Raw genomic sequence first — 23979 nt, 5'->3', positions numbered from 1 at the left:
TGCTCGTCGTTCGTCGAAACACCCAGAAACGTAACAAGGCCGATTGGGGCAGCAAGTTGGCATGTCCGTTTTTTTTTGCCCCACTACGGCCGATGTAGGTCCGACAGCTTTTATAGGGCCGGTCTCATTTCGGATCTATGAGGGCTTTCCCATAAAGAATCCACATTTAGGTGTGATTGCCCTCAAACATCTGACAAAGGACCCTTGCGGTCTGGATGTAGTAATGTGCTCTGCATTAGCCCGAGCAACGCCGCTATGGCACCCATGCAGAAGGAACAGCTATGGGCAAGCCCAAATGGGGCTTGCCCACATTTGCCCCATCGGGGACCGATGCAGGTTTCATGGTGCTTGCCCCAGCCCCACTTGCCTACATCGGACCTACTGCGGAGTTCTATGGACGACACTTCACAGGGGGTTTCTGCGTGGCCGCCCCTCGACCAGGCCACAGGGAACAAGCCTCCCGTTTATTGCAACATGACAAGAATATATACAGACGCTGAGTATCTCACGCATGCGCCCGGCATTATAAACGTGCACGTGCACTTGTTAAGATAGCTACTATCACACAAGTAGCGAAAATGCCACATCATCCCCTTCCCTTTTGGAAAAGCAGCAATTTACAAAACAAAGACGCACTTTAATATACACAACTAATACAACAACTTCCAAGCAAACGGCCTGGATGGCATTCACACAAAATACACAAATACAACTACTTCAAAGCAACCCAAGTAGCACAAAGTGGGCTATGACGTGGGGGCCCGTGTTGGGCCCGTGAGGGCAGCCCATACGGGCCCCATGCGGGATTTGCAACACGTACCCAGAGGGGCCCCGCATGGGCTGCCCAATTCTGCCGCTATCGGTCCCAATCTGTATCCGTGTGGGCAGCCCAAATAGGGCTGCCCGCATTCAGCCCAGGTAGACGAATGTGGGCAGCACACCAGAATCATTAATGGGTCCCACATTTGTGCAGGCAATGCCATCCCATTGATCAAGGTTTTAATTTTTAAGTCGATTAATCCCTCCAATACCTGAATTATACAGGCGCGGGATTTGCGAAAGCCAGTCCGTTTTGGGCTGGCCCACGTGCTGCCCTGATGGGTTGAATCTGGCATTTTCGGGGTTGCCCAAATTCCAATAATCAATTGTGAAACATTATGCGCTATTTTTTTCTTGTATGCGACACTCAGTAACATGAGAGAAATTTATTCCCAACACTACACTAATGTGGGCTGGTCCACATCAACCCCAACATGTTGGTCTGAATATTTATTTCGGTGGTGCGTGTAGAATAGTAATGCCGCAGGAAACATTTGGAGGTCGTTCGGTGCATACACGTAAAGCGGCACAGTTACTGTTGCATATTTTCTGTCGACACTGCATAATTAACGTAGTTGTTAGAGTAAAAATAAATAGTCTTTATTCATTGCATAGGTATGCTTAGGACAGTTATGTGAAACCTCCAGAAGAGTCAATTAGTAGCCGGTATAACATGATTTACATAAATAAAATGGTGCCTTAAAGATAGGGCGGAGACGTTTCAGAGCAGTAAGCCTGCCTACGGCCAATTTGGGGCCCACTGCGGCATTTCATGGGCAGCCCCAATTGGGCTGATCTTGATTTTACCGCATGGACTACGAATATATATTGCAATTTCCCGCAAGTACCCCAAGAAATACCCGTGTGGGCAGCGTAGCGGTGTGGTCGCTTTTCAGCCCAGCCGCAAACCATGCGGGACCTATACGGTTTTTGCGTGGGCAGCCCCAATCGGACTTGCCCGTCATCTATTTGCTTTAGGCCCACATTTGCATCGCATCTGCCCTAAATTGCCCCGCAAGAGACCGATGCGGGGCAGAAGTGGGAAGGAGCGATTGCCTGCCCCGCTACGGCCCACGCGGAAATTATCTAGGTTTTTGGTGGGCAACCCTATTTGGGGCAGCCTAGGAATTTTCTGCATGAATTCCAGATTTTCGTCTGGCCTTCTCTCAACTACCCCTCAAGGGTCCCATGTAGGCAATGTGCGGGCATACCCGTATTTAACCCCGCCGCGGCCCATGCGGGACCTATTCGGCTTTTGAGTGGGCAGCGCCAATTAGATCAGCCCATGCGTTTCCTACACAAAGCCCAAATTTCATTTGCATCGGCCCTAAAATTTCCCAAGCGGGACCCTTGAGGGCCAGATGTGGGAATATGTACTAAGTTAGCCCTTTCCACGCTTATATAATGCCCAAATGGAAAAAACAGGGGCAAGCCCAATTTGGGCTTGCCAGCTTGATCCCTAAAGCGGGCCCTCGTGGGTGTTATTGTGGTTGCCCAAGCCCAACTTGCCCATACGGGCCCCCGGTGGGCCATGTAATGTGTGCTACTTGGAAAATGGCCTGAAGGGCATTCAAAAATACCGTATCGTTGTGGCTTTTTTTACTTTTCGACCAAAGCGTGTGACATATCCATCCCCAACCGCAGGCGAAGAGGTATTCGGCGGTGTTTGCATCGGGTCACTAGGGACTGTTTGTGAATTTGAAACATCATTTTCGTTCACCTCTAGACCATCTGGGACAGTTTATGTATTAGGAACAGAGTTTCCGTTCTGCCCGAGACCATCTAGGCTAGACGGAAATTCGTACGCCCCGTCAGAGTCCGAACCTCTTTTGGGCGCTTGCTTGATTAGCGCTCGCCTGTTACGCTCGATCTGAACCCCGCTATCCAAAGCCACCATATACGAGCGTGGTCGCTTTGCACGATGAACCACACCTTCTCTCCTGTAGTCCTTGAGCCAAACTGAATCATCTGGCAGCAACGGGAAACGGTGACGGGCAGCATGCCGACGATCATAATTTTGCCGCTGACCTTCCCTGAAATCGGCATCTTTGTCCCGTGCTTCTTTGAGATTGGGCGTCTTGGGGGCCAACTTCTTTGGGTGGAGAGGCAAAGTAGTGCGAAGCCGCCGCCCCATGAGTAGCTCTGCTGGCGTTTTGCCTAGAGGTCCCGGTGTGTCCCTGTATGCTACAAAAGCCAAATGTAGGTCATCCGATTTTAGCAACAGACTTTTCACAGTTTTTACCATTTTTTCTACCTCCCCGTTTGACTGCGGGTACCTAGGGCTACACGTCACATGTTTGAAATCATCTTTCGCGAACTGGTTGAACTCCTGGCTGACAAATTGAGCACCATTATCGGTTACCAGCTTTTCCGGGATGCCGTGTGTCGAAAACACCTCCTTGATTATGATAAATAACTTCAGTGCTGTTAAGAGAGGTCAGCCGAAACAACTCTGGAAATCGAGAAAAGTAATCAACTATGAGAAAATAGTTACAGCCTTTCACAAGAAAAGATATCTGCCGCATCGCTTTGCCAAGGCCGAAAAGGCGTCTCAGTCGGGATCATCGGCTCGCACGGCTGGACGCGAAATTGGGAGCACGTGCGGCAGTTTTCAATGAGCGCAGCAAGCTGAGTGCTTATACCAGGTTACCAAACGGACTCTCTTGCCCTTGCTCTACACCTTACCACACCCTGGTGGCCCTCATGAAGCAGCTTTAACATTCTTCTACTAAGGCAGTGTGGCACCAACAGGCGGGTGCCGTGCAAGAGGACAACTTTGCATACACTCAAAACGGCACGATCCTGCCAAAAGGGCCTCAAAACAGCTGATAACGAAGGTAGACTAGGCCAGCCCTCCCGCACATAGCGACACAACGTACGACAAGTCTCGTCCTTCGCCTGTTCTTCGGCTACTAAGCGGAAGTGCTCCGACTCTCTTAACTCCGATAACGTGCCAGCAACGTAACAGTTGATTTCATTGACCGAAAGAAAGTTAGTCTTTTGGCCTGGCCCTGACGCTCTGGAGAGTGCATCCGCTATTTTCAGGTTTTTTTCCCGAAGTATATTGCACCTCAAACTGAGCCGCATTAGCTGCAATCTAAACCTTTGAATGCGAGGCGGAACCAGATCAAGTGGAGTCTTTCCTAGCAAAGCAACCAACGGTTTGTGGTCTGCTTTTACCGTAATGTGTAGTCCACGCACAAAGCTTTCGAGACGTTCTGCGGCCCATGGCATAGCCAAAGTCTCCTTTTCGATTTGCGCATAGCGCCTCTCAGTTGGTGTCAATGATCTTGAGACAAAAGCAACCGGCCGCTTTTCTTTATTTGGTTGCACTTGCAGTAAAACTGCTTCTAAGCGACGAAGCATCTGCAGAAATAATCGTTGGACTTTGGGCATCAAACTTAGCCGTACACCTATCTGAGCAGATAGCACTCTTCACGCCATCAAAAGCTATCTGCTGAGGCTCTGCCCAGATCCAGTCTGTGTTCTTTTGCAGCAGCTGATGCAAAAGCGCCGTTTGTTCAGCTAATTCTGCAATGAATCGGGAACAATGATTTCCAAGACCTAAAAATCGGCGCATTTCTGCAACGTTCTTCGGCGGCTTTATATCTGCAACTGCGCGAACCTTCGCTGGATCCGGGCGTATGCCATCTTGGCTCAGGCGGCACCCCAGAAAACAAAGCTCGTTTGCACTGAACTGGCACTTTTCTTTGTTTAGGGTCACGCCGTTTTCGGCCAAGCATTCTAAAGTGCACACCAAGCGTTCGTCGTGTTCCTTCTAACTAGAACCAAAGACAAGGATATCGTCCATTAAGTTCACTACCCCCGAAATTCCATCGAGGGTATCGCACATTTGTTTTTGAAAATACTCCGGAGCCGAAGTATGCCAAATGTTAGCCGCTCAAAGCAATAACGGCCAAATGGAGTAATGAAAGTTGTGTGAAGTTGACATTCCTTTGCTAACCTCACTTGGTGGAAACCAGAGTTTGCGTCAAGTTTAGAAAACTTGACTGCCCCACTGAGCAACCCGAGTGTCTCGTCCACAGTTTTAAGCACAAACCGTTCAGGTTGCATCGATTTGTTCAACTGAGTCAGGTCAATGCATATTCGCACTTGTCCTGACGGCTTCAAGAAGGGCACTATGCAGCACACCACTCCGTAGGCCCTTGAACTTTACGAATGACCCCATTCTTTTCCGTTTCGTCCAGGTCTTCTTTTACCCCGTCCCGCAGTGGGATGGGTATGCGACGAGCTGTGTGAATGGCATACGGCACCACATCTGGCTTACGACGAATACAGTATTCGCCTTTCATGGTCCCCAGACCACGGAACAAGGACCTAAATCTTGTCTGCACCACCTGGTGAACTGATTCCTCGTCCACAAACTTCACTATTCTCAACACTTCTATTGCCGGTAAACCAAGAATCACATTGCTCACCGAATTGACAACGAAAACATCCTGCCTAACCGAAGCATGCTTCCACAGAATGTCGGCAGTAAACATACCCTTCATGTCCAACCGGTCACCGCCAGGTCCCATCAAAATAACATCAGTAGACTGCAGTACCTTAGGCAACGCTGGAAATGACCCTGATACCACATTTACCTCGGCTCCCGTGTCAACTTTGGCCGAAACAACTACACCATTAATAACAACCTGGACAAAGCGTGTTTTTGCTGATGCCGCAGACAAATTCCCCACGGAAAACGTCCAACAGTTCCTGTTCGGATGCTCCCCCCGAGAACCGTGGACTCCTACCTCCAAATGCCGTGCTTCGGGTTCCGTGGTCCAGTGCGTCCGTTGCCAGACAGACGCGAAGTGTCCCCGGCGCTGACACCCGTAGCACAGCGCTCCCCTGGCAGGGCACGACGACCTGGAATGAGGGCCCCTACCGCAAGCTGCACACTTCAGGTGCTCCGTATGTTTCTGGTTTAGTGTCCGCCTATGAACATTGTCGACTTCAGCGCTCGTCTGGGAACCATCACGGTCCACGCTGCTGCGAATATCCTGCTGCTGCCGTTGCACAGCTTCTTTCAGGCGTGCCTTGGTGAGTTCACTTTCTAGAGTCAGCGCCGTATTTATTTGAATAGTTTCCGATAACTTCACGTCTCGTATTCCACTTACAAAGCGGTCGAGAATCATACGCTCTTTCAACTCCCTGTAGTCGCATCTATCGGCCAGCATATGTAACTCCGTAACATACTGATCCACGGGCTCGTCTGGTCCTTTGTGGCGGCGATGGAAGCACGCGTTTTCGTAGAATAGGCTCCGTGTGGCAACAAAATGGGTATCGAACCGTTTCTTCACCACGTCGTATTTCTTCGAGTCTTCTTCAGACAAGCTGAAAGTCTTGAAATTATGTCATGCCTGTCGTCCCATCGTGCACAGCAACGTACGCACCTGAGCCACTTCAGTTCGCTCGTTAAGTTCCGAGGGGAATCGGTAGTCATAGAATTCTTGCATCCACTCAGGCCATTCGGATGTCTTGTCAAAGCTGAAGCTCGCTGGCGGCTGCACCAGGAAAGGCTGGGAGGACACCTTCGTTTCTCGCATCATTTCTCGTTGCTGTTATTTGGGCTGGTAGCGATACCTTACAACTTCCGCGGGTCCAGTACAACCCGGACTTCCACTTCTGTCACCATGCGGAGTTCGATGGACGACACTTTACAGAGGGTTTCTGATTGGCCGCCCCTCGAGCAGGCCACAGGGAACAAGCCCCCGTTTATTGCAACATGACAAGTATATATACAGACGCTGAGTATCTCACGCATGCACCCGGCCTTACAACCGTACACGTGCACTTGTTAGGATAGCTACTATCACACAAATGGCGATAATGCCACACCTACTGCGGCCCCACAATCTGTGCTACCTGGGTGAGTGAGGATGGAAGCGTGTGACACATTGTCGAAGGCCTCACTCCCATCGAGTCCCAGGTTGGTTCGCGTGGCTCTTATGCGGTTTGTATCTAGAATGTCTTGTTGAATTTGCCACATAATGTCCTGAGTCGAAAGACTTGCTCGAAACCCAATCATTGACGGGGGAAACTTGCCTTCCGCATGGATGTGCATAAGGAGCCTGTTTAAGACAACGTGTTCCATTACCTTCCCGATACATGACATTAGCGAGATTGGGCAGAGGTTCCCCATCTCGAGTCGTTTGCCCGGTTTAGGTATGAAAAGAATTTTAGCGTGCTTCCATTCCTCAGCGACGCTGCCCTCTGTCCAGTACCTGTTGAAGAGGTCCGAAGAGCTTCTACTGACTGGTTCTCTAAATTGCGCAACATCTTATTGGTGATGCAATCTTCCCACGGTGCCGTGGTGGCGTTAATTTGCTTAAGAGCAGCTCTAATCTCTGCTACGGTAAAGGCGCTATTCATGCGAGGATTATCCAATCCTGAGTACCCATCTGGCGTGGGTATATCCTGAGAGGTGTTAATGTATTTATATTTTTAATGTGGTCATGGGCTCTTCGTCGATGCCTTGGAAAGATTGAGAGATTCTAAGTAGGTTCTTGTGGGATTCGGCCTTAGTTCTCGTAGGATTCAGTAAATGTCTAAGTAAAAACCGCGTGTTCTTGTTGCCCACTCGCTTATTAAGGCGGTCGCAAGTCTGATGCCACTGTATAGGCTAAGTTCCCACGAGTAAGCCTCGATTTCCTTTTCAAGCCGGGTTAGCTGAATTTTTTTAAACGTCGGTTGTGCTTTTTTTACGCCATCGAGCATGGATACTTCCTTGTGCTTCAATCATGTGCAATAGCTTAGCGTCCGGGCTGGGACTGCTGTTCTCCAGGGTAACAGTTTTTGAAGTGTTTGCGGCGTCTTGCAACAGACGCTCCGTCCATTGTCTTAAATCTACTATACCTTCCGCTGGTCTTTGCGAGCGGACATATCTAAAGGCGTCCCAGTTCATGTGCTTCACTTCCCGGCGACGCATTTTGCAATGCGTGGCTCGGAAATTGGTATATAGTACATAGTGGTCGCTTCCTATGTTTGTATTTAAGTTTTCCCATCTCGCATCGGGGATATTTCTGGCAAAGGTAAGGTCAGGGCACGTATCCCTGGTTACACTGTTACCAATGCGCGTAGGTTTATCAGAGTCGACGAGTAAGGTATGCCCTAGCGCCGGAGCTGCCTCCAATAATTTAGTTCCCTTTCTACTGTTAACTCAGTAGCCCCATTCTGCATGGTGTGCGTTAAAGCCTCCAACAGTCAGCAACTTTCATTATGAGCGGCTACATGCGCTTTACGAAAGAGTGCGGCTATTTTCGTGCTGTTGTCTTTAGGTGGACTATATACGTTTAGAATGTAAAGGGGAGATTGTGTTCGTTTGTTCGGTACGATTTGTATAAATGCATAAGAGACCTCCTGTGTTTCAAATCTAGTTGGTTAGCGTTAGATTATGGTCTACAAGGGTAGCTGTGATCGGCCAGCGCTCAGCCGACACTTTCTTATTGTATACTGTATACCCTGCAAGCTTTACTTCTGTATTCGTCTCTTGAAGTGCTATGACTACCGGTCTGTTTGTTTGGGCCAAAACTGCATATTCCAGAGCCTTGCGCTTGGCTCGGAATCCCCTGCAGTTTCATTGCCACACTATAACAGGTGTACTAGCCATCGCGTATCGGATAAGGTTCCGCTCGCATGGGTTGCAATACGCTGGGTCGGAGAATGCTGCTGGAGGACGGACGCGCCGAAGCACCGTCGGCTGGGTGTGAGAATGCAGTGTGGGCGGGAGGCAAAGAGCCGGCATTTGGTGTTGGAGATATCATCAGGTTGCTAGGGGATGCTAGTGCGTCAACCCTGGTTGTAAGCATGTCGAGTTTAGCTAGGACAGTTTCGAAAGTAGTTAGAAACTTTGCCATTGTGTCAGTTACTTAGTTAAGCTGTGGTATTAATTTCTGGATAGTTTCCTTCACCTTGGCGAGTAGTTGGTCTACTTTTGCAAATCTCTCTTCATAATTACTCTCTAAGGCATGTGTATCTGGCCGAGGTACCAAAGGTGCCTTTCGTTTGTTACGGCGGCTTTGATCTACTTCCATATCGTTATTGCGGGTGACTTCAATGCGATTGCAAGCCACAGACGACTTTTCATTTTTTGATTGCACATTTGCAGTTTCTAGTGGTTTGATTTTTGCGTTAGACTGAGGTAACTGTTTTTGCAGTTGTCGGACTAACTCTGCCAGCTCCCTTATCTGTGGGTCGGGCGCTCGGCGTTGCTTGCCGTCTGTAAGTGGCGTCTTCCATGCCAAATGTTTGGCAGGTCTTCCTTCTTCGGAGTTTAAGTTGGTCCGCGAGATGCGTCTCTGTGACGACGACCTTCTCCTATCTCTGCTCCCACTGCGTCCACATAGAGGGGGAAAAGAGTCATCTCTTGCTTCCTGTGGCTAAAGTGGTTGGCTTGTGGCTGGGTCAGTTGGGAGACTGCTGCTTTGCAGTGGCGGGAAGGATTCATCCCTTGGGGGTGGTTGTTGGTGGCCGCGTTCTCAGGGACGGGACTGGCGGCTGCTTGGCGAACTGCCTGGGCCAGTGGCAGTGTCCGTGGGGGATTGTGAGGATTTGGGCCTGTGGATAGGCACGAAGCGGTATTTGCAGCTTCTGCTGCCTGTTGGATGTGAGCCTTTGCATACGATGCACACGACTTGACAGGTGGATGGTTGGCCGGCTGGTGGGGAGTCGTGGGCGACGCCGCAGCGGCGGCAAGTAGGTATTCGTGGTTGGGGGCACACGTCCGCTCGGTGACCCAGCTTGCGACAGTTGAAGCACGCCTCCGGGCGTGACTTCAAAGGGAAGACTTCGAAGGTAAACCCCAAGTACCACACGTAGCGGGGCAGCTCTGTGTTGGCGAACGTCACGACGAAGTGCTGCGTCTTGCCCATGCGGCGCGCAGCAACGATAAGGAGATCGAGATTACGAGCGCGCAGCTCAGCCAGGATCTCGGCATCCTTTTCGTAACTGCAGGCTCGGTACAAAATCCCCCGTACGGAATTGTCCGGGGCTGGGGCGTAGGCGGCAACCGCGACAATTGTTTTGTCTATGGTAATGGTGCCGACCTTGGCGTAAGACACGGCACGGGCATTGTCGGGCGTGCTCACTGTGATGGTGGTCTTCCGGCTTGTACTCTGCGTTGCGTCGTCGCAAGTTGCATTGTCCGGCTTTGGTGCATTGTTGGTCTTTAATACGCAGTCGGGCCAATCGTAGGGCTTCTGCACGCAGAACGTAGGTGGCGACGTTGAGGTTGTCTTCTGTAACGTGCAGAAGCATCGCATCGAGCTTTGTTTGCAGGCCCCCTGCCGCACACAAGTTTGAAAGTGGTTGCTCTCGTTGCCTCCTGGACAGCCGTGCAATGCGCGACGAACACGTACGGCAGGTCCCAGGTATGTCCGCGATAGTTTATTCCGCCTATCCGTGAGCCCGATCGTCTGCGGTTGGCAGGCGTTCGTCCTCCGATGGCTTGTCTGACTGTACTTAAAGATGGCTTGAGTGAGCTCCGCCACAAAGACAATTTATTTTTCTTTACTTTTGTCTGCCTCACCATAGAATATGCCCATGAGCAGAATGCGCTCGTCGAAAAACTTGGCGACGTCTCCTGCTGTAGCCAGTGCTTTTGCTTCGGCGTAGCGGGTAAGATAATCGTTGGCCACAATGTGCCACTTGTTACCTGTTGATGAAGTCACGAAGGGGCCTATGAGATCCATTCCAATCTGTTGAAATGGCTTGGTCTGGTCTGGCATTGGGTTTAGTAGTCCAGCAGTTCTCATCGGAGGCCTCTTACATCTCAGACACTGGCGGCACGTCCTCACGTAATGAGAACGTCAGCAGACAACCCCGGGCGATAATATCTCTCTTGCAATCGATGCAAGTTTCGTGCCATACCGAAATGTCCTGCTTTTTTTTTCTGAGTTTTTTAGGCAGGACAAGAAGATATTCGGTCCTGTTGGGTGCGAAATTCTTCACACGGGCGCCTTTGTGCAACGCGAACGACGAAAGTTGCCGCCTGAAGACCGCAGCAGCAGAAGGCGTCTTGCCTTCTAGGTAATCCACCGGGTCTGAGAGCAGAGGGTCGAAGCGCTGCTGCTCTGCAATACTGGTGGTGCTTACCCATGCGAAGAAGGCGTCGTCGTCGTATTCCTTCGGAGGCGCCCTGGCAGGGGCCTGTTACAAGCAATCTGCGTCAGAACGCTTGCGACCAATCTTGTACACCCCCATGATGTCGAATTCATGCAGGTGTAAGCTCCATCGTGCTAGGAGGCCGGAGGGGTCTTTCAAACTGCCAAATCAGCATAGCGCATGATGATCGCTTACTGCTTTGAATGGTCGACCGTATAAGCACCGATAGAACTTTGACGTCGTCCATATGATTGCGAGGCATTGCTTCTCGGTCATCGAATAATTTGTTTCGGCTTTTGAGAGGGACCCGCTAGCATAAGCGATAACTTTTTCTACCCCGGCATTCCCCTCAACGAGGAAGGCGCCTATACTCACGTTGCTTGCATCGGTATGAATTTTAGTCACAGCGCATTAATCAAAATGACCGAAGATAGGTGGGGACTTTAAGTGGCGATTGAGTTCCTCGAAACCTTCTTCTTGCGAGGCCTTCCACTCAAATGGCATGTCTGCATTTTTAAGCAGCGTCAAAGGGTCGGCGAGGCGTGAAACGTTCTTGCGAATCGTCGGTACTACACGCATTTCCCAAAGAATCGGCGAACAGTTTTCTTGTCACCGGACTGTTGAAACTGCCCTATCGCTGCTGTTTTCAAGTAGAACTCTTGTTTGGGCTAGTTGTACATTCTAAATAAAAAATAATACGGCGCGACACACAAACGCGCTTGTCTAGTCGTTTGTGTGACTTCTTTGTCTTCGACCGTCACGCCATTATGTTTTTTATTCACACTGCTGTTTTGTTTGGGTATGGACGGGCACCTTCCTTGCTTACGTTGTGGCCCAGGAAGAAAAGCTCCTCGTAAGCAAGGGACACGTTTCTGCTTTCAGCGTTAGCCCTGACTACATGATTGCGTCGAGACTGTGCGAAGCCTTCGTGGGTGATCTTCAAAGGTCTAAGAGAAAACAACGACATCACCTAAGTACATCAGACAAATATGCCAATTGAAGCCAGCCAATAGAGTATCCATTACTCGATTGAACGTCGCAGGTACGAAGCAGGGGCCTAATGGTTTTTCCTTGAAATCGAAGAGGCCCTCTGGTGTGATCAACGCGGTCTTCTTGCTGTCTCTTTTCTAGACCTCGATTTGCCAGTAGCCGCTTTTAAGTCTATCGACGAGAAGTTCCTCGCATTGCAGAGCCAGTTCAGAGTTTCGTCCACGCACGGGAGAGGGTACACGTTCTTCTTCGTTATATTGTTTAGGCAGCGGTAATCGACGCAGAAACGTAAAGTCCCGTCTTCGTTCTTCACCAACACGACTGGCGCGACCCAGACGCTCTTTGTTGGCCGAACGACGTCATCGCGAAGCATGTCAACAACTTGCTCGCGGATAGGTTGGCCTTCTGGCGTCGATACGCGGTAGGGCTGTGGCGGAAAGGTCGGTCTTTTTCGTCCGTTATAATGCGGTACTTAGAAAAGGGATGCTTGTCGCGCATTAGATCTTGACGAGAAGAACTCGCTGTAGCTTTGAAGAAAACTGCGAATCTGTTTTTTTCTGCTTTGTGGTAATGTTGGGTTGACGTCAAACGTAGCTAACGAACTTTGGCAGGTGCATCTTCCAGATGTTGGTTGGGGAGGGCGAATACATCTCGTACACCTGCTGATTCGTCGAGAAAAGTGATCTTCGTGCCCTTGTTGAGATGACGGTATTCTTCTGTGAAGCTTGTTACCAGCACCTGAGGTTGTCCTCTCCGGAAGTTGGCAATGCGTCTTGCATTGCCGAGACCTCGTTCCAAGAGCAACTGGGGTTTTTCTTCCATGACAATTTCAGCGGTGTCGGTGCCTGCGCTACGCACGCAAGCTACCAGGCTTGATCGGGGCGGCATGGTCAATTCTCCGTCAGGGACGTTTAAAGTGACGTGTTGGATCAAACTGGCCGACACAAGTATAACTTCGTTCGCCGAGACCTCGATGAGCTTGGATCGGAGGGCGATTATCGTCATGTATGTATTTAGGAACTATATGCCGAAAATCAAGTTTCGCTAAGAGGGATGCTTAACCACGAAGTTCGTGGGGTAAGTACGCCCATTTACGGTTACTGTTGCAGTGCACCTCCCCGACAAAGTAATGAGGTTACCCCCAGTGATGCGAATCAGCGGGCCACCCAGTTGGTCGTTACGTTTTTGAGCTGGGAGGCGAATGGGCTACTCATGACTGAATAGCCAGCTCCTGTGTCTACAGAGAAGTGACTGTGAGACCATCAACAGCAACTTCAAGGTCGCTTTTTAGCGCCCTCGCATTGGTGTACCACCTCGGCTGCGGCGTTTATAGGGGTCACAGCCGGGGCACACCGTTGTTACTTCGCTGGGCGGCGGTGTCTTCTTGAACTCTGGTTGTGTGGTCGTCTTACGTAGCGGCGGTGTCACTTTGGACGCTGGGCGCGTCATCGTCGAGGTAGGCTTCACAGGGTGGGTCGTCGTTGAAAGTGGTGTCGTAATCTCTCGTCGTAGGCGGCGGAGGAATTTCGATTTTTCTGTATTTTGCAATCTTACTTCCAAATGTCGCTGCATTAAGTTTCTCCTACACGACCTAGGGGACCTTCCTTTGACGTAACTGCAGCCCGGCGGTGCAAATGGCGAGCGTTACTGCGACGAAGAGCGGGGTGGGTGGCCTGAAGACCCGTACTCTGCCCTGTACAGGTAGTCGTTGATTTCATGTGGTCGTTCGCCAGGACGACGCCGTATGGCGTCGATGGCAAAGCCGCGGAGGCCGATGCGTCTGTATGGGCAGTGGCGTAGGATGTGGCCGGCCTCATCGCAGTCGAGGCATAGCGGGCGGTTGTTCGCAGACCTCTTGGAGACCCAGTTCCTGGGGCTAGAAGGAAGTTCTTAGGTTTGGCGGGACGATGCTAAGTAGCAGCGTTCGGGTGCAGTTTTTTCGCGCGAGAAGGAGGGTTTGTGGGTCGCGTGTGGGTGCAGCAGGGCGTGCGGCCGTGGCGTTGTTCATTTTCTTGAGGTTGCTGCATTGTATCCGTCAAGTTAGGGTACCCAAGCGCCTGCTGCAATTCTTCACGGACGAGATCCGAAAGTGTCGCTACTTGAGGTTGAATAAATGACGGAAGCAGCCGGCGCAGCTCTTCCCGAACGACCTCGCGGATATGGTCTCGCAGGCTGTCTGTGCCTGTAGATGATCCGTCGTAGGAGCTTCGATATAGACCGCTTCAATTATTCAACTGCATTGGAACATGCGGGATGTAATAGTCCTTTTAATGGACGACGCTTCCTTTTCGAATTCGGCCGTTGTTAGCGGCGGATTTCAAGGCCTGCAAAAAGCAATTCCTTTACACCTCCCATTAACAGTTTTACTTCTTCCTCCTCCGTAAGGTTTGTGTGAGCGCCTCTTCCACTGCGCTAACCCAAACATTACGGAGGAGGAGGAAGTCAATCTGTTAATGAGAGGTGAGAAGGAATTGCTTCTTGAAGACCTTGCTTGGAATCCTCCGACAACAGTGGCCGAATTCGAAAAAGAAAAAGACCAGGCTCTCCTCCAATCAAGAATAAGCTCCCATTGGAGCTCAATTCTTGGCTGCAGGAGAGCCTGGGCTCTTTATTTTCTGGCGGTACTTGCGAAAGTCGTCAAAAACATCGCTTTCAAAGTCTCCCAGACCTACAAAGAAGTCTCATCATTTTCAAACCAGCTTCGTGCAGGCGCTTAAAAAGCGATGTGCACTTGCCTATATTTCGAAGCGTCGTTCCAGCCCACGTCCACCTAGTCTTGCGCTTCTTCAGTAGGCAGTCCTTGAAAAATCACGGGTTCCCGGAGCAGCACGAAGACTAACGGTGCTGTAGACATTGCCATTGCCAAATTTGGAGCCATCGTGTGGAATCGAACGTGGTCTGACATAACACCGTGTTCGGGATGTAGCCCGTCGCTACATCCCGACTTGTTCGATGACCTGCAGGTTTGAAGGGGTAGACCAGATCTCAACACATCAACCAGATGTCACGTGGTGGTGAAAGATCGATGACACAAAAGAGTCTGGGAGTGTACTGAGGAAGCTGTTTATGGCTTACTTGAGCCTTTAAAAGAACTAAGCCTTTGGTGGGGGTGATAGCAACAATCGTGCTCGGCGGTCGTCTAACAAAGAATGCTCTTCGCATGCGCCAATGCTCAATTTAAAGGCGGCAGCAAACATCAGGATAAAGCCGCAGACGGTGACTAGTGTAATCTGGAACATTGCAGAAACACATACAAGTGGCAGGAATCTTCTAAATTGCTCCCGACGCATCTCGTGCGACGAACAAAATGATAAAGCAGCATCTCGCGACAAGGAGCACGGACAGAAATAAAAGACTGAATCGATCCTGGCACCATAATCACAATGACAAGGCCGCATGCCGGCGGCTGTCTAAAAAGAACAAATAAAGATTAGAATCAATCGCGGCAGTATGTTTAAACTTGTAGCTGTGACCCTTGTTTGCTGCGTGAATACTCGTGATAATGAAACGGAGGAGCAAAGAGCCAACACACTTGCTGGATCTGATGCTCCATCACTGAATAATTAAGTATCTATCCAGTTCATTGTAGGAAATTGAAGTCACCGAAAAGAAATATTGGGCGATCAAGATACCTTGTTTGAATTACGTGAGGAATGTCCAGGAGGTCATTACAAAAGCCAGTGGTTGGAGATGGTGGGCGGTAACATGCACAAAAAAGAATAGCTTTGTAGTTAACTTTAATCTTTACACAAATGCTCTCCAGAGTAGTAGCAGGGTTAACTTCAAAGCATTCTTTAATTTCTGATGCAGCAAAAAACGTGTCGCCGCCGCGGACCAAAGGACGGTCACAATGATTTACACGCGATCACATTTTTGCGATGAAAATATTTTATACTTGTGGAAAATTTCATTTAGCAATGTCTCTGTTAACATGATAATGTCGGCTCAAAGTACACTGCCTATATTAATGAAAAGAACGGAAATGTTGCGAAGTGCTTGCGTAGGACGGGGCTGATTTTTCTCTAGCTATTTTGGAGACGAGCGGGAGTTGGCTACAGCACGCGTTGAATTTTTTCCCGAACGTTATTAGTTATAGGGCAGTACATATAGCACTTTTTCTTCTGAATCAACTTATTGTAATGGCGGATGAATGATTTTTCATGCTCCGCTTGCTTTGCGAATCAAATTTGTTTCTGCACATGCCTGGTGGCCTGAGAGAAGTCTTCACTGCTAGGGACGTCTGAATGTTTTAGTTTCGCCTTTGCATCAAGAACTAGTTTGCTAATTTTGTGTTTTGAACCATTGACACCTATTGGTCATGTTATTTGAGGTCCAGGTGTACCGATTCTATGAGCGTGCTCAATATCCACTTAGATTAAAAAAACAGACATTTATTCTTGAACGATTTGCCACACCTTTTTCGTTGATTCAGCCTCTGATTCAGTAGATACGTCTGGAACATTTGAAAAGTATTGAAAAGCATTTAAAACATTTCAAAAACATTTAAAATCCTGCGCGACCTATCCTCTAAGTTGTTTCAACGTATTTAAGCTTTTCACTTTTGTCCAGTTCTCTTTCAACATTTTCTTTCACTGTCGCCAAAGTCGTCACGAAGAGCATCCAGCAGCTCAGCCTTATCTGCAAGGAAATTAAGGTGTGTCGAAAGGTCCGCAATCTGTCCACTCAATTCCTTTTCATTGATTGTGAGGTCTTGCAGTGAAACAAATATACGCTCCTGGCCTTCCAATTTTCGCAGAACGGGTCCTAAGTTCATGAAGGAGTCCTAAGCCCGTTTTGCTGCCCCTGTCGGGACAGCCCAGAACCGAGTAGGAACTTTTCGCAGCCCTAGGAACTTTTCGCAGCCCAGGATTATGCTCTACATCCCCACAAAGCATCAGTTTCTTCGCGCAGCAACATTCATGTACATAATTAAATGGGGTTGTGAGAACAGCAACACTACGAGAAATGCATTACTTGAGGTTTTAAAAGATGTGTAACTAACATGGAACAGGCAGAAGCGAAACAAATCTGTCAGCTGCATTGTAGCGTTGTTCTCATGCCCTCTAAGCTGCTGCGGACTCGCGGTAGTTTGAGTAGAGCGGCTCCATGATGTCGAGGCAGATGTGGTCAACAATTCATGACATGCAGCCGTAATTGGCGTCGGCGTGGCATCCAGCATATCGGCGGAGCATACGTCACTTCGCAGTGGCTTGTCTTCCTGCAGCACGTTTGATTGGCCACCATAAGAAAACAGATAAAGCACCTCGTCGGTGCTTATGCTCGAGACGGTTGTAATGTAGAATAGGCAGAAGCGGAACAAGTCTGTCATCCGATTTGTAGTCTTGTTCCCATGCCCACTAAATTGCTGCCGACGTCGCCGGTCGTTTAGGTAGAGTGGGCTCGATTATGTCGATGCAGATGTGGGCAACATTCTAAATTGCCGCAGTAACTGTCGTCGGCGTGAACACGTTTGTTCGGCCATCATAGCAAAACTGATACGGTGCCTCGTCTGTGCATATGCTCTAGATGGCCACAATGTGGCACAGGCAGAATCAAAGCAAGTATCTCAGCCGTGTTGTCCACTCTATGCTCTATATAACCTTGATGTAGCTTTGCTCCCATGGCCACTATAGAGGCTTATGGTTACTGAACTGTTGTGGGCCATTCGTTCTAATACTTTGACAAGTACGTTTTTTTTTTTTAGTTTATGATAGCGGAATGACTGTGAAGATTCTGAAATAATAAAAAGGTGCCTTTAAACTATGACAGGACAATATCGAACCTGGTTTTATCTTGCACAGTTCTGAAAGAATTGGTTGATATATTGGGTATGAATTGGTTGATATATTGGGTAGCTTCCATCAGCCTTCCTCTGTTTTATACGGTTTAAAATGGCATGCTTTTTACTTGAAAATAGTTAGAAACTGTAAACAGTGAACACTGAACACATATAATGAAACGTTATCGCTTTCATGATGATGATAAAATGTGCAATAAGACAGAATTTATTGAATATTTATGAATTCTAAACTTGAGATAGCAAGAAGCGAAACTCGTCATTAATATTATCTCGGCATGAAACCGCACAAAATTCTAGAGAGCACTTTTGGCCACTAAAATGCGATGAAGCGAAAGTCGTTATAAAGCATTTGATCGTGACCCTCGACTACGGCATCTCTATCTCCCTCTCTTCTTTCACTCTCGCCTTCCAACATTCCTTTAGGTCATTGTACTTGTGTTAGCGAAGAGTTGTGACAGATACTGCGCATTTTCTAAGCTATAAATCAATTTGAAATACCACTGATGGCTCCTGTACTAACGCCTCTTAGACATCTGGGCCTGCTTCTTTTTGCTGTGACGCCCGGCGGAGTGAGCTTCGTCCAAGCAAGAATCGCCTGGTGATATCATAACTAGTCACGGTACATGATTCACTCCTTGTCGAAAACAACATGCATTGCACCGAACGCATCAAATTTCACGGGCGTTCTATAATTCGTTTACAGGAATCTAAAGGTGCAGTATCTGTCACTCGCGTGATCCGGGTATCCTCACGGTTGACAAGGGGAATTATGAACTTTTCACTATCCGAGGCATGCCCAAACTGACATATCTGAATGGATGCCAGTTTTGAGCGAGCTGGTAACCTAAAGTGTTTTTGAAACTTTGTGAAGCATGAATTTTGCTAGAGCTCTTCGTCGTATTGTACTTTGTTTTTGCCTCACAGTAATTTCAGTGGTAACAGGAAATAAAGAAAACAACTAAGCCTGGTGCAGTTGGTAAAGAGCCCTACTGCAAGTCTAAAGGATGCAAGTTCGATTGCCGGTGGAGACAAAGTTTATTTATTTATTTTTAACTAACTCCCTCGAAAGCGTGACACCTTCTTCCGACAGCCTCTGCCGACAATTCCTGCTGACAACGATGAGGCATTAAAGGATATCACCTTAAAAATCGATACGTACAGCCTCTTGCAGCAAACAACTAGCAGACAAGGCTTGAAAAATACCTTCTTATACTATCCGCCAAGAGAAGCAAAAGATATTAGAAAGCAGTCGGCGAGGGGCACGAGGCACAAGACGTCATGATGTCAGCGCCCATAACTCTCAGAGCTGGCGATGGGACTGTACAGATTGCGATCACTTCAAATAGTCTTTCATCAGAGACTGTACCGCTTTAAAATTCCACAATTTATACCACTGCAAATTCAGTCTAAATGTTTCAGTGAGAGGGAATACTGAACGTTCTAGTGTAATAATTTCTTTACTGAAGCCGGTCGTTATGCTAAGCTATGGGAAATTTGTCGTCGCAGAATAAACTCCATAGAACCGTCGCCGGTTAATAAACGGCAGATTGTAATAAGCAATAAGGGAATGAAGAAGCAATTTACCTAACATCTTCTTTATGCCTGATGAAGCCTCAAACGTGATTGTTTCCTGTATTTCTTTTTATGCAGGACTTTGCAGTTCGACTAAACAGCCTTCTGTCCCAAACTGTATCTATTACTGCAACTACAGCTATTGCGTATTTTGGGAATTCAGAGAAAGACAAAGATGGCACATGTGCTGAGTGGTTTCCTAACAACGAGAATTTGTCCGTGAGTACCTTTTACAGGGGAGATATATTATCTTAGAATGCCTTTTTATGAACGTAATGCCTTTCTTGATGGCTAATATAATTAGTGACTTATATTCGCACTCTTTTGTGCACCCCGACATAATTAAGGGATAGTGCAAGCGCACCCAGCAAGACAAATATGGCGCCAGAAACGACAAAATTAGTGTCAGGTGCGCACTTATCGAACGTCATGTAACTACTGGAATCGAGTTCACAGCCATGTTCCAACGCAAAATAACCCAAGTTCAAAGTTCACCCCGATTACATCGCTTTATCTTGAACGTAGACCTGCTGCAGCTTTACATTGTAAAATGAGTATGCTTGCTGATAACATAAAACACACGCATGTCAAGAAAATGAAGCCAGTAGCAATTAAAGATAAGACCTGATAAGAAACATTTCATGTGTGGTGTTCTGTAGAGTGAAATATGGATCAGTCATTTGTCTGGAGGAAAGAGATGAATATAAATTTTATAATAAAGAACAATACGCGGCTGCTGCTCGTGTTCACAACCTCGGAATGAGGAAAAGGGTATTCCACCATAAGAGTAGCAGTGAAGGTTTTTATGTCTTTATTATCCTTTGTATATTATGTTTCTTCTCACCTAAGTTTGAAATGGTTCTCGACCATTACCCTCCTCTAAGGGTGAAGCTCAGGGTGTTCAGAACGACTAGAATTTTCAAGTTTGAATATATCTGATATAATTGGGCAGGAGCTTTGTGAATTTTCTTTTACGGTATGTGTGAGATCAATTTTATTCTATGAATATTATTGTTAAGCCATTCAGCAGGCAAATTTAGAGAACACTTACAACAATATACATTCAGTTGTTAGCACCCATTTAAACAAAGGTTATACATTGGGGAAGTACGAAAACGCAGGGAAAATAGTTGCAGTTATTACCGAAATAATTTTTACACCTGAAATATTCAATATTGCCACCTGCACGAAGCGTTGCTAGTCACTTACCTCCATGCAAAGCTAAATTTCCGTACAATTCACTCTTTATTTCCCAAGTAAGCTATGTGCACTTAGTTTAGGGAACAACTACAGGTACTAATAAGAAACATTTACGTTCTACAGAAGAAAGTTTTGCGTGCAGTACTAAACGCGGATTTTGATATTAACACATGTGATTTATTCCGCCAATTCAATACCAGAAAATTAACCGAAATGTATAATGTTAGGCTGGCTGAAAAATATAAGAGGGATATAAAACAAAATGTCAGTTACTTGCGTGACACGGCACATCTTTCGCTAAATGTACAATTTCACTCTAGCAGACATGTGAACTGTGGCATATTCCAAATGCCGCACAATATACAGTACATATAGCTTATCAAACACGATGCCTCGTCTTTTGAATTTCATGCTGCAAAAATAGATATATCTCGAGCATGCCGCAAAGGTATACAGGATGAATGTGGAGCTTTTTAGATTTCACCAGGCTTTATTTGCATCTTTATTTTTTTCGTTCCATAAAGTGTTGACCTGTTTTGAATAACCAGAGACCTGCTCGTCTATGAATTGTTTTTTTTATTGCTTTTTGTTATTTTTTCTCTGTGTTTCATTTTCGCACCTTTTTATTTTTAATTCTGTGCCAGTTGTTTTTTATTTAGAATTGTTTGGGGTTCGAGATGTTGCTTGTTAAAGACATTTGAATGTTGCTTGCTGCGCTGCAATGTAGTGCCCTAGGTGCATGTCAGGCCACAATATCTGGCTTTATTCTTTCGACCCACTCTATGTAGTCATGGGAAATAAACAAATTGCAAAATTGAATTGAACAAAATTCGCTTATGAGCCGTTCCCGCTGGGTTGCCCCTTAGAATATAAAGATACCCGTTAACTTCATATATGTCCTCGAGCCATAGAGTACCAAACATATCAATATGGAAAAAGTATAAGTTAAAAAAGCAGCTGTCTCGATAACCAGCGTCAACTGCTGGCTCATATTATGAGCTTTTCCGACAGGGTCGTTCGAAAGGCTCAAGATATGCCGCCAAAACACGTCTATGTGGGCCGCTATAAATGCACCTTGGCCTTCTTCACCTGTCCAATCTCTGTTTGCTACCTTGCCATTAAATTCTTCCACCGCAGTGTCTAGAGCTTAGTCTAGCCTTCATAGAAGTGGTCTTCCGCTATGCCAACGAGTATCACCTTCTTCACACCTGCCCCACACTGCGGTATAATTGAAAAATCAAGGTAAATCATATTTTAGCGCTGTCTGCAGTAAAACAATTTGCAACAAGGATAGCAAGAATCCGAAACTGCTGAGAAAAACTAAGTAGCTTGGCCACTTGTTGCAGTCTTAACAAGCCACAAAAAGTTTAATAAACACAAAAACAATGTCTTGAATAGCGGCGAAGGTAAAATCGATTTACCGTCCTTCTAGAGAACACTATTTTTGGAGCCAGTAAATATATCTCAATCCTGCCCCCATTGCACGCTTCTCGTAAATGCGTCATATAACCCTTAATTCTCAAGCACCAGGAAGCGTTTTCATTCTCGCAAAAGTTTGGAGTACCTCACACATTGCACACAGGCCATGAAATGTACCGACAATCTGCTTATTCGCATACATTATAATATTTTCTGCAGTATAGTGGAGTTCTATAGGGCCTAAATCTATAATGTAATGCATTGTAGAGTTCTCGGGATATTCTTGATAATCTAGGTGCCATTTTGCTTCACTGACATTACATAGTTCTGTTAAGTGTTGCGTTTCACTTTCATCAAAATTCTTTTTTCACTGTCGAGTTGTAACCCAAATTTTCCGGCCCACTACTCAAGGTTTGAGACCATTTACTCAGAGCAGCAAGATAGCCATTGTTCAATGAGCCACCAGATCAGTCTAGAGCTGCTGCCGAAAAGCGTCTTCTCGGCAAGTGAATTTGGCTTGCACGAAACATATTCCATCGTTCTAAAAACATATGCATCCGCAAGGCAATAGGTTTCATACATATGAGAATGAGATATATTACACCGCTATCCACCGTTGTATAAAATATTTGTTTTGACCATATTAAATATGCTTCCCTCGTCTGGTGCTCCTTACCTGTTGCCCCAGCTGACAATGGACAATTTATGAAAACAAAGTCGCCACCACTGTGTATATCATTATGCCAACTGCAAATCAGTTAACAAAGGCGATGCATCGACTTCATAAGTAGCAGAGGACATGAATTATGGCTGGCTAATCACAGAGCATATATTTGAAAGTTTACTAGAAAAAACTTAAATGACAGAATATTAGACAGTGAGGTGAATGAACGCAGGTGTCCAATCAACCTACTGTTTAATATGGGAGGACGAAAGACAGGCATGCTTGTCTTTCGTCCTTACACACAGGCATTCTGTAAATTAGGCTGAGGCTTTTTCTATGAGGCGTAGTGGGGTAAGCGGCGCCGTCATAACCACTGGCATGCATCGCGTGCTGGCGCACTTGAGGACGAAGAAGTTGGTCGCTGCTCTGGTGATCCGCTACGCCTGACGCTCCGTTGCGAGTGCATCCTGAGCGGCTGGATTCATCTGAGTTGACTGAATAAACGCACACCAACAATTGGTACAGATGCTGCCGGGTACGTTCTCATCCACCCTGGAACTAAAAGCCGCACATTTCCCTCTGCTTCCAACATGCCGGACGAGATCATCTCGAGATCGCCGCCCGTCCCAACCACGGTCCTGCGATCTGGAGTAATACGGCAGCGTGATCCATGCCTCTTCAGTGGCACGGCCGAACAAGAGATCGATGATTTTTTGTCGGCGTATGAGCATGTCAGCAGTTGCAACAGATGGGATGACACTATCAAGCTAAGTACCGTTATCTTTTACCTGACCGACGTGACGAACCTCAGGTTTCGCAACCATGAGGCAGACCTCCCATCTTGATCTGCATTTAGGAAGAATTTTGTGGAAGTGTTCGTCCGTCCTGCAGTTCGCAAGCTCCGAGCAGAACAATGCTTGCGTGAGCGCACTCAGCATGACGAAGAATCGTTCACCACTTATATAGAAGATATCGTTGGAATGTGCAAACGTGTCGACCCACTTATATTCGAAGCGGCCAAGATCGGAAACATCCTGAAAGGCACCTATGAGGACGCGTGTCAGATGCTCTGGGTGAAAAATCCTGCTACAGGCAGTGACGTGATCAAACTTTGCCAGAACTACGACGAGCTTAGTAGGCAGCATGGTACTACCCGGCGGTCCGATGTTAAAGACGATACCATCTCTTCACTAGCACTGGGCTGTTCTACTCCATCAGAGGGCAGCCCTCTGATTAACAGATCAAATCCTTCCTTCGAGAAGAGGTCGCCCGCCAGCTATCCCTGGTTCCTCAATTACAATATACTGGCCGCCTTGTTCCTGACAGGGCTCCATCTTTGGCCCCTAGCATACGGAGTGTCGTGAAAGAGCACATCGCTGATGTCCTGCCGCCCAGCCCTATGCTT

The 23979-nt window shown here is 47.4% G+C and overlaps 1 pseudogene; it reads right to left on the bottom strand.

Annotated features, from left to right (window-relative positions):
* Positions 1-4958: 4958 nt before the first annotated feature.
* On the bottom strand, positions 4959-6377 carry LOC146180100 (uncharacterized; annotated as a pseudogene).
* Positions 6378-23979: the final 17602 nt, after the last annotated feature.

This window comes from Amblyomma maculatum, chromosome 9, assembly GCF_055883805.1.
Source record: "Amblyomma maculatum isolate TAMU_Amacu chromosome 9, ASM5588380v1, whole genome shotgun sequence".
NCBI lineage: Eukaryota > Metazoa > Arthropoda > Arachnida > Ixodida > Ixodidae > Amblyomma > Amblyomma maculatum.
This window is presented reverse-complemented; position numbering and strand designations above follow the sequence as displayed.